Source organism: Mirounga leonina, unplaced genomic scaffold, assembly GCF_011800145.1.
Source record: "Mirounga leonina isolate KUSES-001 unplaced genomic scaffold, KU_Mleo_1.0 Mir_197, whole genome shotgun sequence".
In the NCBI taxonomy this organism is placed as follows: Eukaryota; Metazoa; Chordata; class Mammalia; order Carnivora; family Phocidae; genus Mirounga; species Mirounga leonina.
Window position 1 is genome coordinate 13,675,620 of NW_023270494.1, and position 15,086 is coordinate 13,690,705.

The following is a 15,086-nucleotide window of genomic DNA, read 5'->3' on the forward strand; positions in this document are numbered from 1 at the left end:
GGAAATTAAAGCAATTTATGGAGATAAAAGCAGTCCCTTAAACTCTCGTTCACGTTGTAGGTGACCGAGGATTGTCTCTCCACTGTGTACGGCCATAGCAACCAGGTATCTTTAAACTTTCATGTTTCTGGAAGCTTTGAGGCCCTTAATAAAGAGCAGCTAATCTTTATGCACTTTCATGCTCTTATCCTTGCAGAACACTCTCAGCCCTGTGCCCCAGGTGTTTGCCCTTGCAGTAACTATACGCCTAAAAGGTGCTCAGTGACTTTATTTTTCCTTTTAGAGACCACGAATGAAAGGAGTAACTCTAGAGAGTTGAGATTGCTTAAAAACCGGTTTATTAAATTTAAAAACTATCTTAAATAGGTATGCCTGTGCACCTTACTATTACAGTGTAATGCTATCTTTTTACTGATTACCACCTTGTAAATGAATCCATGTTGGACTACAAAAGGGAGATAGAAAGTATGGATGATTGTCTTCTAATTGATACTGTTTTTCTTTAAGACCAACATACAATCGAAAGATAATTTTAATTTAGAGTCTTTGAATGTAATTTAAAATCTTTAAAAAAAATAAAATGAAATATAATTTAGGTTTTCTAATACAAAATAAATTGCAAGAGTGTAATAAAGAGGGGGAAGGGTAACCTATAAATTTAAAGAGACTTAAAAGACATCAGTTGATTGCAATATGGGAACCTTATTTGGATCTCAGTTTGAACAAACCTAAAAAATGTATGCTAAGTATAAACAAAGAGAAGGTGGATTTCAGATTAGATACTTGATGATAAGAGGAATTATTTTTTACTTGGTTTTAGCGGTCTTTTTCAAAAGGAAGTCTCTTTCTTTCAGAGAGATATATACTAAAATATAGAAGAAAGTATGTGATTTCTAGTATTTGCTTCAAAATAATATAGAAAGGGGGAAAGGGGGGTTTAGATGAAATGTCCTTAGCCATGAATTTGATGATTATTGAATCTACAAATAAGTTCATGGGATTCATTATACTAGTCTCTACATTTGTATACATTTGAAATTAATTTTCCATGATTTAAAGAAATTAAATACACTCATACACACACATATTCAATCAAAACAAAATACTTCCTACTTGCTTTTTATTTTTTTAAGTAGGCTCTTCGCCCAATGTGGGGTTTGAACTTATGACCTCAAGATCAAGAGTTGCAGGCCCTACAGACTGAGCCAGCCAGGTGCCCCAAAATACTTTCTAAATATAGGGTGTTTCTAGCTCGTTCTAGTCTACTTGTAAAGTGTGTTGAAATGGCCAGTTGGCCCCGTCCATAGCAGAAGACTGGAGCTAGTCAAATTCTGGTTAGAGGACAAGTCTTAAGAATGACTTATTTTGTATTCTTAAGTTCATTACTCAGTCACAGCTGAATATCTCATTGTGTTTTTTTTTAAGATTTTATTTATTTATTTGAAGAGAAAGAGTGAGTACAAGCAGATGGAGGGAGAGGGAGAAGCAGGCTCCCTGCTGAGCAAGGACGCCCCCCCCTCCCCTCCCGATGCAGGGCTCGATCCCAGGACCCTGGGATCATGACCCAAGCTGAAGGCAGATGCTTAACCGACTGAGCCACCCAGGCACCTCTGAATATCTCATTCTTATGAATGTATAAAACTTTACTACAAATAGTGCTCTAATTTCATCTTTTTTCCCCCTTACTGAGGAATGTGGACACTAAAAACTCTATGAAGAAGTAAACGGGGCACCTGGGTGGCTCAGTTAGTTAAGCGTCTGCCTTCGGCTCAGGTCGTGATCCCAGGGTCCTGGGATCAAGCGCCGTGTCAGGCTCCCTGCTCAGTGGGGAGTCGGCTTCTCCCTCTCCCTCTGCTGCTCTCCCTGCTCATGCTCGCTCTCTCTATCAAATAAATAAATGAATAAAATCTTTACTAAATAAATAAAATCTTAAAAAAATAAAAATAAATTAAAAATAAAAATAAAGAAGTAAACAGGATGAGTTGAGTGACTTGTCCAGAGTAACCCAACTCCAGGGGTGCACTGGGTTGGCTGTTTTATGGGGTCCACCAAGTGAAAAGGGACTCAGAACCGAATAAATAAAAATAAATTAGTAAGAGGATGTATCTCTAGGAACTGGACCCAGAGGCATGTGTTAACAGACGTTACGGGATGCCCCAGCCTTTCTTTGCAAACCCCAGGTCCTAGTCTCTATGGAACTTGAGGAACTTAAACTCTAAGACTGGGTTTGCACATCTAGAAAGTGGGATAACAAGACTTGCCTTGCAGGTTGCTTTGTAGCCATCTGGTGAGAGAGCACCCAGGGCGCTATGAGCTCTATATGAGTGTCAGCTGTCACCATGAACGTGATTAGGTGTTTGGAATTTAGACTACAGCCAATGTTTTAAACAGTAGTTTTGATCCCAGGCTGTTTCTCATTCAGCACATATTAAGTGAATGCCTACTTGTGCCAGGCATAGTTCTGGGTTCGGGGATACAACCATTGAACAAAACAGATATGGCCCCGGGGCACCTGGGTGGCTCAGTCGTTAAATGCCTGCCTTCGGCTCGGGTCATGGTCCCAGGGTCCTGGGATCGAGCCCTGCATCGGGCTCCCTGCTCCGCGGGAAGCCTGCTTCTCCCTCTCCCACTCCCCCTGCTTGTGTTCCCTCTCTCGCTGTCAAATATATAAAATCTTTAAAAACAAAACAAAACAAAAAAATAGATATGGCCCCTGGCTCACACACAGCTTACAGACTAGAGATCAGCCCACAGAAGCTTGCATATCACAAGAGCACCTGAAATAGAGTATTGATAGGATAGAACTGTTACCTCAGTTCTCCCTTGTCATAGTTGTGTGAGAAAATGCCGGCCCCATTCCTATTTCAGTGACATGAGCGCCTCTCACCTCGCCTTGTATTGCTGGGGCTGTCTCTTGGCTCCTGCGAAGGTGAGATGGTTGGGAGCTCCACAGAGGACTTAGGACAGGTAGGGGGTGTCAGAATCAGGGCAAAGGAAGTTGGATGAGGCACATTAGGCGGATTGATGGATACTCCTAGGTTGAATAGTTGGAAGGGACTTGGTTTGGGAAAGAATCCTCCATCTTGAAAACAGGCTTACCCCCATGTGACTAGTGGGTGGGTCAGAGGTAAAATCAAGATAGTCACATCTCACAGTTCTCAAGGAATTAGAGAGAGCAGTGGTCCCTTGAACCATTGTCCTTGGAATGTCCTTGGAATTATTCTGGGCGTCATTCCTGTCATTGGTGAGACCCAGGGGGCCATTGGCAATGTCATCAATGGATATCAACTCTGTCACAAAGTTGTCATATGTGCTGGGGAGCCCACCTTCATGCCACGGCCCTCTCTGAATTCTGCTTCTCCCCAGGTCCTCCCAGGTGGTCCTGGAGCTCCCAGAGATACTCCATATAGGGTTTTCTTTCCTAACCACGCAGGACAACCTTAGTGAGCTGCTGGTGGAATTGAGGATCAAATAGTCCCAAAGTGTTCTGCATGGAGTACTCCCCCAGTGGGCCTTCACCCCCACACCCTTAGACTGGAAAGAATCATAGAACGTGTGGTAAGGGGCCTCTGAAAGGAATGATTATTTTTTTTTTTTTAAGATTTTATTTATTTGAGACAGAGAGAATGAGAGACAGAGAGCATGAGAGGGAGGAGGGTCAGAGGGAGAAGCAGACTTCCCGCCGAGCAGGGAGCCCAATGCGGGACTCGATCCCGGGACTCCAGGACCATGACCTGAGCCGAAGGCAGTCGCTTAACCAACTGAGCCATCCAGGCGCCCAGGAATGATTATTTTTGCTGGAGTTACTTTCCTCTTAGAAATACACTTGCTGGGGCGCCTGGGTGGCTCAGTCGGTTAAACGTCTGCCTTCGGCTCAGGTCATGATCTCAGGGTCCTGGGATCGAGCCCCGCATCGGGCTCCCTGCTCCGCGGGAAGCCTGCTTCTCCCTCTCCCATTCCCCCTACTTGTGTTCCCTCTCTCGCGTGTCTCTCTCTGTCAAATAAATAAATGAAATCTTAAAAAAAAAAAAAAGACATCAGATCACAGATCTTTAAAAAAAAAAAAAAGAAATACACTTGCTTCTCATTGCCAATAATTTTTCCTTCTAACGCTCACTGAGTAGGAAAAGCTGGAGTTTGGGCCAGGGGAAAGGACCTACAGGTGTTCCTGATGTAGGTAAGGACTTAAAGCAGGTCGAGGTAGAGGCTCAGAGGACACTCAGTGTGAAGGAGCTGAGCTGGGCCAAGGACTGGAACAAGAATGAGGTCAAGACCATTGTAGCTCTTTGGACACAATTTTGTGTTCATGAAATGATGGTTGAAAACCAGGGACTTGGCCTAGATGTAGAGGTCAGAACCAAGATGGAGTCAGATGCAAGAAAGAAGGAACCTTTGAAGGTGAGGTTCATCTAAAGGACTAATTGGGGGGGGGGGGCGGCTGGGTGGCTCAGTTGGTTAAACGTCCAACTCTGGTTTCTGCTCAGGTCATGATCTCATGGGTCGTGGGATCAAGCTCCGTGTCAGGCTCCTCGTTCAGCAGGACATCTGAGATTCTCTCCTTCTGCCCCTCCCCTGCTCATGCACTTGTGCTCGCTCTCTTAAATAAATAAACAAATCTTTTAAAAAAATAAAGGACTAATGGAGCCAGGATTTTTCCACCATATTCATCTGGCAACCATTCCACCTGGCAGTTTATCGCTGTCTTTTTTTTTTTTTCTTAAGATTTCATTTATTTATTTGACAGAGACATAGCGAGAGACGGAACACAAGCAGGGGGAGTGGGAGAGGGAGAAGCAGGCTTCCCGCCGAGCAGGGAGCCCCATGTGGGGCTCGATCCCAGGATCCTGGGACCATGACCTGAGCTGAAGGCAGACACCTAACGACTGAGCCACCCACGCGACCCATTATCGCTGTCTTCTGTTCAGACGGAGTAATCGTTAAAGTGTTTGGTGATTCGGATCTGGTATTAAGATGATGCTTTTCATTTTATTGACTTGTTCGAGTTGGAAGTCCTCTGAAGCCCTGCTGTCTAGGCACGGTCAGCAGGTCAGCATGGTAGCAGCCCTGGACGCTGGAAATCGAGAGTTACTGTCCTCACTCCTGACCAGCAGGCTCACAATCTGCATTTTTAGGGGTGCCTGGCTGGCTTGGTCCGTAGAGCACGTGACTCTCAATCTCAGGTTCATGAGTTCAAGCCCCATGTTGAGCATGGAGGCTACTTATTTAAAAAAAAAAATCTGCATTTTTAATAAGACTCCCAGAATATAATGGACAGATTTCTTCAGGGAGGCCTATGTGATTTAGTATTGGCATTTTGTTTTGTTTTGTTGTTTCCTTTTTTTCTCCCCCTCCCACCCCAGCCCCTTTTCTGGTGTTGGCATTTTCATATGCTGTTGTTGTATAGTCTTTCTAGAGGACAGCTTCTCAATATGCATCAAAAACCTTAAAATGCAATGGGGCGCCTGGGTGGTGCAGTCTGTTAAGCGTCCAACTCTTGGTTTCAGCTCAGGTTGTGATCTCAGGGTCGTGAGATTGAGCCCCACGTTGAGATTCCTTCTCTCTCCCGCTGCCCGTCCTGCTCATGCTCTCCCCCTCTCTCAAGTAATGTAAATAAATAAATAAATCTTAAAAAAAATCCTTAAAATGCACATATGTTAATCCAACAATTACATTTCTAGGAATTTATCATAGATGTGTACAAAGACGTGAAAAGGATGTTCATCATAGTGCTACGTACATAGCAAAAAGTGTAAGCAAGCTAAGTAGCCAATAATAGAGGAGTCATTAAGTAATTTATAAGAAATTCTATGCGACCGGGACACAGGGTGGCTTAGTTGGTTGAGTGTCTGACTTCGGCTCACGTCATGACCTCGGGGTCCTGCATCAGGCTCCCTGCTCAGCGGGAAGTCTGCTTGGTCCACTCCCTCTGCCCCTCTCCCTTCCCCCCTGCTCGTGCTCTCTCTCACTCAAATAAATAAATAAAATCCTTAAAAAAAAAAAGAAAAATTCTTTGCGACCATTAAAAAGCACATTGTGTAAGAGTATTTCTTAGCACAGAAAAATATACATGATATATTGAGTAAAATAGGCTTCAAACAGTTTATGGAGGGTGATACTGTTTATACAAAGAAAAACTATATGCATGGAAAAATACTCTAAATAATTATCTTTGATAGATAGAATTATGGGTGATTTTCTTTGTGCTTTTCTGTTTTCTACATGTTATACAGTGAGTAGTTGTTTCTTATTATAATTAAGAAAACAACACTTTTCAGGGCCCCTCCCTGGCTCAATTGTGCAGCATGTGACTCTTGATCTCAGGGTTGTGAGGTCAAGCCCCGTGTTGGGTGTAGAGATTACTTAAAAATAAAATCCTGAAAAGAAAACAACTATTCTCTTTTAAAAAGTAAAAGGTGAAGGGAAGGAGTGTAATTTACAACAAGGACAACTATTCCATTCATGTGGGAAACAAAAGAGAATGAGAAAATGTTCCCTTTGGATAATTTGTCAATTTCCTGCCATTATTTAGATATGGTGACATTGGTGTGGGTTGAATTATGTCCCCAAAAAGATTTGTTGAAGCCTTAGCCTCCGTTACCTGTGAATGTGACCTCATTCGGAATAAAGGTCTTTGCAAGTGTAATCAGGTGAAGATGAGGTCATACTGGATTAGAGTGGGTCCTAAATCCAGTCACAGGTGTCCTCATAAGAAGAGACGTAGGCACAGACATTCACTGAGAAACCAAATGAAGATGGAGGCAGATTTGGAGTGATGGGTCTATAAGCCAAGGATTGCCAGCCACCAGTAGGTGCTGGAAGAGGCCAGGAAGGATCCTCCTCTGGAGCATTCAGAGAGAGCATAGGCCTGTCAACACCTTGATTTCAGACTTCTGGCCCCCAGAATTGTGGGAGAATAAGTTTCTGTTGTTTTAAGCCCCCAGTTTGTGGTACTTTGATATGGCAACCCCAGGAAACCAGGACAACCATATACTCAAGAAGAATAAAATCCTCTTCCATTATCCAATTTTCCCAGTAGGATGTACAATTGAGGATCATTGTTCTACAGGCTAGAAGAAAGTCTCTTGACTCTGCAATCTTCATGTTCTTGACAAGTCAGTCACAGAGTTTAGACCTCATCTTCACAAAGACTGGCTGGGAGACCAGGTAGACTCACGGGCTTAATAAACTCTGGGTTCTAGATGGAGAGGGGGACATCTGAGGGAGCCTATGGGAATCAGGGTCTTGGGAATATCACCCCTTCCTCCCCAAGACAGCTTGCTGAGAAGCCCCTGCCTCTACATTGTTAGTCAGTGTTTAGCCAACACTGGTGGAAGGCTGGCCACACTGACAGTTGAGCTTCCCTAAACCCACGGCAGCTCCCAAAGTCAACCCAAGGTCAGAGAAAGCTCCATGGGCGTGGGTTTGGCATTGGAGAAAAGAGCTGGAGCCCTGGGAGGTCACTATCAGCATTTATCAAATGACTTGTGTACAGAAGAGGCAAGGCAGAGCTGGGTCTGACTTTCATCTCCGCCACTTGCTAGGCGCATATTTGGAGAAACAGCTTACCCCTTCCCTCGCTCCCCATGTCCAGTTCCCCAGTGAGGCCTGGTGGCCCTCCTCCACAATATACCTCAAATCCATCACCACCGTAGTCCAAACCACCGTGGCCTCTCTCCTGGACAACTGCGAAGGCATCCATGTCAGAACTGGCTAGAAGTATCAAAAAACCCTATCATAAGGGGCGCCTGGCTGGCTCATGCTGTAAAGCATGTGACTCTTGATCTCGGCATTGTGAGTTCGAGCCCCACGTTGGGTGTAGAGATTACTTAAAAATAAAATCTTTAAAAACAAATAGGGGAGCCTGGGTGGCTCAGTCAGTTAAGTGGCTGCCTTCAGCTCAGGTCGTGATCCCAGGGTCCTGGGATCGAGCCCCACATCGGGCTCCCTGCTCAGCGGAGAGCCTGCTTCTCCCTCTGCCTGTCATTCTGCCTATCTGTGCTCTCTCTCTACGCATCTGTCAAATAAACAAATAAAATCTTAAAAAAAAAAAAGAGTCGCATGCTTCACTGACTGAGCCAGCCAGGTGCCCCTGACCACCTTACCTTAGTAGGATTGGTTTGCCTTTTCCTTACCTTATGTTCTGTCACTTCAACATCTTCTTCAATTCCTTTTTTTGCTATGTATTGCTATTTACCATTTTTAAAGTTTATTTATTTAAGCCATCTATACCCAATGTGGAGCTTGAATTCATGACCCCAAGATCAAGAGCCACATGTTCTACCAACTGAGCCAGCCAGATGCCCCAACTATTTACCATTATTTATTTGCTTCATCGGGTAAGGATAATATCAATATGAAAAAGGTATTTCTATTGCCCGACAAAACGCCCAGTACCTCAGTAAATATTAGCTAAATTCTTAATGAATGAATGACTGAGGAGTGGTGGTTATTGTGTCCACAGCCCCAGGGGTCCAAGAAACATCCTAATTATAGTCTTTAAATCAAATCAACTTAGGGGCACTTGGGTGGCTCAGTCGTTAAGCGTCTGCCTTCGGCTCAGGTCATGATCCCGGGGTCCTGGGATCGAGCCCCACATCGGGCTCCCTGCTCAGTGGGAAGCCTGCTTCTCCCTCTCCCACTCCCTCTGCTTGTGTTCCCTCTCTCACTGTGTCTCTCTCTGTCAAATAAATAAATATAATCTTAAAAAAAATAATAAATCAACTTAAATCCTACTTCGAGCCCTTATTTCAACAGACTTATAGGAAATTCAATCTCAGTCATGATTGGCTTTCCTTCACCTTCCATAGCTACTAGGAGGTTTATATGATGCCAAAGATATGGGAGGCGGTCAGGGGCGCCTGGGTGGCTCAGTCCGTTAAGCTGTTAATCTCAGGATCCTGGGATGGAGCCCTGCATCAGGCTCCCCGCCCAGCAGGGAATCTGCTTCTCCCTCTGCCCCTCTCCCTGCTAGTGCTCTCTCTCTCTCTCAAATAAATAAAATCTTAAAAAAAAAAAAAAAATCTGGGGGATGCTCAGTCCACCATGGTTTTTGTCCAAAACCCTGAGGTCCCCTCAAGTCTGGCAGATCTCTGTTTTTGTGCCATGTCTGGAATCTGGGAATTCTCACCATGGTGGGGGTGGGTACCCCAAGGCAAGGATCTAGACTCCTGGGGACACCAGTAGGCCATTCCCCTCTGAGCACTTGCCATTTCCCCGAAGCATGCCGAAGTATAAGCTTGGGGACCCCAACCCTTGGGACCAAAAGTTCTCTCTCCTTCCCCATGTCCCTTCTTGCTGCCCTCAGAGTTGCTCCCCTCTCATTCCTCCTCCTTTTAAAACTGAAGTGGCCGAGGCGGCTAGCTTCTGTAGCCTTCTACGTAGCCACAGGAAAGCATCTTCCATATTATAGAACTTGCTCTGTTTCAAGTTCTTTTTTTTCTCGTGGCCAGCCAGAAAAGACCAACTCGTTTCGATTCATTAATAAACATCTTCCTCTACACTGCATATACCTCAGGGAGAGGCAAGGGAGCTATTCATTTCTGGAAGTAAAGTGGAATGGGAGGAAAAACACTAACTTGAAGACCTAGGATACTCATTTCAGCGCCATCACTAAGTCGACAAACTTGGGCGATTCACATCTTGGTGCCTTAATTTTCCATCTTCAGAGTGAGCGAAACCATTCTTACTTTGCTCGTGGGACTGTTGCGATCATCAAAGGTGGTAACTCGCCAGCAAGTGCCTTATATGTAGTGTTCACTGCCATACACATGCAAGGTTTCATTTTTACTCATTTATTACAGTAACTCATTTAATCAGACCGCTTTCTTAACACAGCAAAGCGTGGGTGTAACAGACACTTTGTGGTCTGCAGCCACATGACAAGTGCTCTAGGTAGAGAAGGAGCAAGGTTCGAAGTAGAGGGCATCGATTGGTCATCGTGCTTTGGTGTCCGGATAGTTTATGTCCGGGGATCCAAGCAAAGAGGGGAAGGAGTTGGGGAGCAGAGATGTAATGGGACTGTTAAAGTCTGGAGCTTGGGGACATTGCCTCTGGTCAGTAAGAGCAGAACCCTTCTAGCAAGGAAGTCAAAACAAGGGACAAGTCTTGATGGTAGAGGTCAGGACGTAGAAGGTGTGGGTGACAAGGTTGTAGAATCCCAGACCCAGAGGACCTGGTTCATGAGAGCCAGACTCACTCACGGTTGGCTCCATGGTTGGGAGTCTGCAGGTCAGGTCCAGAGAGAGGGACTCCATGGTGGAGATCAAACCCCAGGCACAGAATGACTGCTGGCACACAAATAATAGCAACTGTTCCGCTCCGCACTTCCATGCATCATCTCAGGTGCAGATGACAGCCCTGTGAAGACGGTGCTGCGTCCCACAGCCGAGGAAATAGAGGGCTTCAGAGATGCGGCCACTCGCTGAGTGGCTGAGCCTAGCACTGTCTGACTCCTGAACCGGAGGAAATGGGCATCAGAGATGGTGAGGGAGGGGTGCAGAGGGAGAAGCTGCAAAGCTACGCCATCCTTTTCTGAAAGGGGCTCACGGAGGAGAGCCCTTGCTCACACGTGGACAAAACTGACTCCCACAGAGCCAGACAGTTCCTGACACAAGAAACCACTTAGAACAAATCCCAACTCAGACAATTGTTTGGGCGCCTTTCCAGCAATGCTTAGGAAGTCAGCTGCAGGAAAATGCCAGTAAGCTGGAAATTTCTATAAGCTAAGACTACTTTGCAAGAGGACTAGACAACAAGATGGAGAAACTCTTATGACACAATGTTAGGAAAATCAGCACATAGGATTACTATTTGGTATAGATGTGCAGAGGGAAATATATAGGAAAGGTAATGGTTGGTAGGGGCTAAGATGGGATAGTTTTCAAAATTAGTTTTCAACTTTTGTATAATGTATTTTATTTTATTTTATTTTATTTTTTTAAAGATTTTATTTATTTATTTGAGAGAGCGAGAATGAGAGAGTACATGAGAGGGGGGAGGGTCAGAGGGAGAAGCAGACTCCCTGCCGAGCAGGGAGCCCGATGTGGGACTCAATCCAGGGACTCCAGGATCATGACCTGAGCCGAAGGCAGTCGCCCAACCAACTGAGCCACCCAGGCGCCCTTGTATAATGTATTTTAAAAATAACCACGAAAAAATAATCATGAAGGTTATGAGAAAATGTGAATAATATTTATGAATCAATTATGAGCCTGTTCTCTTTAGCAGAATGTATAATGGAATCAGGATGATTGTAATTAAAAACACTGCGCACCGTGACATATGTACAGAGCTTGGCACATAGTACGTGCTCGATCAGTAAGTAATAGGAGTGATGTGTGACTATGGAAACAGTGCTGAGTTTGTGGGGTTGGGGATGAACTTTTTTCTTTGTTTGAAATTTGCCTTATTTTTTTAAAAGATTTCATTTATTGGGGCGCCTGGGTGACTCAGTCCATTAAACGTCTGCCTACGACTCAGGTCATGACCTCAGGGTCCCCTCTGCCCCTCCCTCCACTCGTTCTCTCTGTCTCTCTCAAATAAAATCCTAAAAAAAAAAAAGATTTTATTTATTGACTTGAGAGAGAGAGAGAGAGAGCAGGAGTGGAGGGGGGGGATGAGGTGGGGGGTGGAGTGGCAGAGGGAGAGAGAGAAGCAGACTTCCTGCTGAGCAAGGAGCCCAATGCAGGCTCGATCCCAGGACCCTGGGATCATGACCTGAGCTGAAGGCAGGTGCTTAGCTGACTGAGCCACCCAGGCGTCCCAAAATTTGCTTTAATGTTACACTGGCTTCCAAAATCATGAAGAAACCACAAGACCCTACTAAGGGCCAATTCACTAGGATTCTTTTTTTTTTTTTTAATATTGATTTATTCATGAGAGTCAGAGAGAGAGGCAGAGGCAAAAGGAGAAGCAGGCTCCCCGCCTAGCAGGGAGCCCGATGCGGGACTTGATCCCAGGACCCTGGGATCATGACCTGAGCCGAAGGCAGACGCTTAACCATCTGAGCCACCCAGGCACCCCTCACTAGGATTCTTAATACATTAGCCTCTTAAAACCAGAGTCTTAGCTGAAAATATATGCCAATGGGGGATAAACGTGCTTTCTTTATCCATAAAGAAGATGCTCCAGCACATCTTTTCAGAAACACAGGCATCCATGTTGAGAGGCACACTTGGGCCTTCGTTTTCTCTCAGATATGCTCTATATCCAAGAAGAAGCGTCTCTAACATGTGGGGTCAGAATAAGAGCCTTGGGGGGCGCCTGATGGTTCAGATGGTTAAGCGTCTGCCTTCGGCTCAGGTCGTGATCCCAGGGTCCTGGGATCGAGCCCTATATCAGGCTCCTGGCTCAGCGGGGAGCCTGCTTCTCCCTCTCCCTCTATTTCGCCCCCTGCTCATGCTCTCTCTCTCTCTCTCTCTCTCTCTCTCTGTATCTCTGTGTCTCAAATGAATAAATAAAATCTTTAAAAAAAAAAAAAAGAGCCTGGAACTATCATCTTTCCTCTCAGCAAGAGCTGATGGAACATCTGGCCTTGTTCATAGACACTTTAGACTGGGTTCTGGAGGAGACAGAAGGTCTCAAGGGAGAGTGGGGCCTGCCTGGAATCGGGGGGCCCCCAGGCAGAGAGTAGGCATGGGCTGGGCTGTGTGGCCTATGTGGAGTCCCCACAGACCCTCAGCATTTTAGAGGCAGCCCTGAGGTATCTGGGACCTGGTTCCAGGAAAGCTGACATGCACAATGGTGTCAGACAAGTTGGGGTCATCCGAGAGAGACAATGGGCAGGGCAGTCGGTGTCCTGAGAGGGTCTGGTGATGGTGGCGTCCCCAGCCAGGACTGCTTGATGTCTGACAGATAATACAAGCCTTCGTAGCTCCGTTCACGTCTCTGAGCAGTGGCAGCACCAAGGGAGCGGCTTGGGGAGATTTGAATCCCCACCAAAATCTCTGGGCCCCCCCAACACACCCCACATAAGCCTGTAAGCCTGTGACTTCTCCCAGATGGGTTTCAAGCAAGCTAGCTTCCAGCCCCTTCCAATCCACTTGCTATTCCCAAATCCCTGCTAAATGGGCATTTCAGAGCATCTCTGGCTCCAGAGAAAGCTCTGGAAGAAAGAAGTTCCTGTTGGACTAAAACCTTACATTTGGCAAGTTACCTCTCTCTCTGAGCCTCAATTTTGTCAGTGGTACATGGAGATAGTATCACCTACATTTTTAGGGTTACTGAGAGAACCGAGTAAAAGAACTATACTTCATTGAGTCTAAGATACTTTCTTCATATAATATCTCTGAAATTGGCATGTGCTTTACCATCGATGACCTCTTTTTTTTTTTTTTTTAGATTTTATTTATTTATTTGAGAGAGAGAATGAGATAGAGAGAGCATGAGAGGGGGGAGGGTCAGAGGGAGAAGCAGACTCCCTGCCAAGCAGGGAGCCCGATGCGGGACTCGATCCCGGGACTCCAGGATCATGACCTGAGTGGAAGGCAGTCGCTTAACCAACTGAGCCACCCAGGCGCCCCCATTGATGACATCGTATACATACATATATGTATGAAACCAATGCTTTTCTTTTTTTTTTTTTTTTAAGATTTTATTTATTTATTCATGAGAGAGAGAGAGGCAGAGGGAGAAGCAGGCTCCCAAGGAGCTTGGATCCCGATGCGGGACTCGATCCCAGCACCCTGAGATCATGACCTGAGCCGAAGGCAGACGCTTAACCATCTGAGCCACCCAGGCACCCGAAACCAACGCTTTTCTTTTAGTTCCCCGACCTCCCACCTCTAGAAGGGCCAGCAGCGCCCCCTGCTGCCCCCACGGGCGCACTCCACCCTGCCCGCGCTTCCAGAGCCCGCTGGGTGTGATTCTACAGCACGCAGGTGCTAACACTCCTCTGGCCTGAGCTCGTGGACAAGGGGGGGACAGCCGCACCGGAACTCTGGGGAGGATGAACCGCTGGTGTCCCCGTGTAAGCCCATGACAACGTCCATCCGTGCTGGTGCCATATGAACCTCGAGTGCCCTCCTTACCCTGGCTTTGACGTTCGAGTTAGGGCATCTGCCTCACCCTTGAGCCCATGGGCCTCCCCGTGGGCCTACGGATGTTCTTGACGTATCCGCTAACCTGATTTTGTACTTCTAGCGTCTTGCTTGTTGAGTCTGTGGATCGCTTCTCTGCTAGCTTGGTGTGTGTCTGTCCCAAGCTCCTGATCCCTTGATCAGATGCCCATGCAGCCGAAAGCAACCCAAGACTCCTACCCTCGGGCGTGACCAGCATTCTTCCGGGCGCCCCACTTCTAGCCCTAGTGCCTCTGCTCCCCTCACCTGGTCGAGCCCATCCTGCCCCCCCGGGCTGCCCACAAGTTCTTCATTCTTTAGCGCTCTTTCTTGGTTTTGCAAAAACATTTAGTATTCTTGGCCTTTGCCCCCAAAATGCCGACTGTGCCTCTAAGTCATTGAGACAGGCAAAGAGACGCCCCCACATTTCCTTTGCCCTCTAGGGGAACACTGCTGCCCCTGCTTGAGAATCGCCAGAAGGAAGAGAAAGTATAATTAGAGTGTAACACTAAAAAAATGTCTTCCAGGGGCGCCTGGGTGGCTCAGTCGGTTAAGCGTCTGCCTTCGGCTCAGGTCAGGATCCCAGGGTCCTGGGATCGAGCCCCACATCGGGCTCCCTGCTTCTCCCTCTCCTGCTCCCCCTGCTTGTGTTCCCTCTCTCGCTGTGTCTCTCTCTTGTCAAATAAATAAAATCTTTAAAAAAATAAAATAAAAAATAAACGTCTTCCAGAGAGAGGAAAGATCTAGCTAAGTTCAGTATTCTAGTGTAACCTGTGTAGGCCAGACCGCATTTCTCTGCCCTTCCAGATGATTCTCCATCATTCTCTATCTGCTGACCTATGTGGATCCTATAAAGGGCCTCTCGTGTCCCTGGCTTCTGGTCAGGAGGAGCCCAGGGAAGACATCAGAGAAAGAAAAAAAGGAAGATCGGCTCCCTACCTGAGGGGTCACCTTGCTCTGGCTGTCCCTTCACTGACAGGTCCTTGCAAGGTGAACTTCTGTACGCACTCTGTTTCCAGTTCTGGGAATCCT

General features: G+C 46.3%; 1 long non-coding RNA gene across 1 annotated transcript in view; it reads left to right on the forward strand.

Moving 5' to 3' along the window:
- Positions 1-15,086, forward strand: part of LOC118024358 — a 43,777-nt gene continuing 28,691 nt past the window's right edge. Inside the window, exon 1 of the long non-coding RNA XR_004683095.1 lies at positions 1-105. This is a non-coding gene — a long non-coding RNA (uncharacterized LOC118024358). The remainder of the gene's footprint in view (positions 106-15,086) is intronic.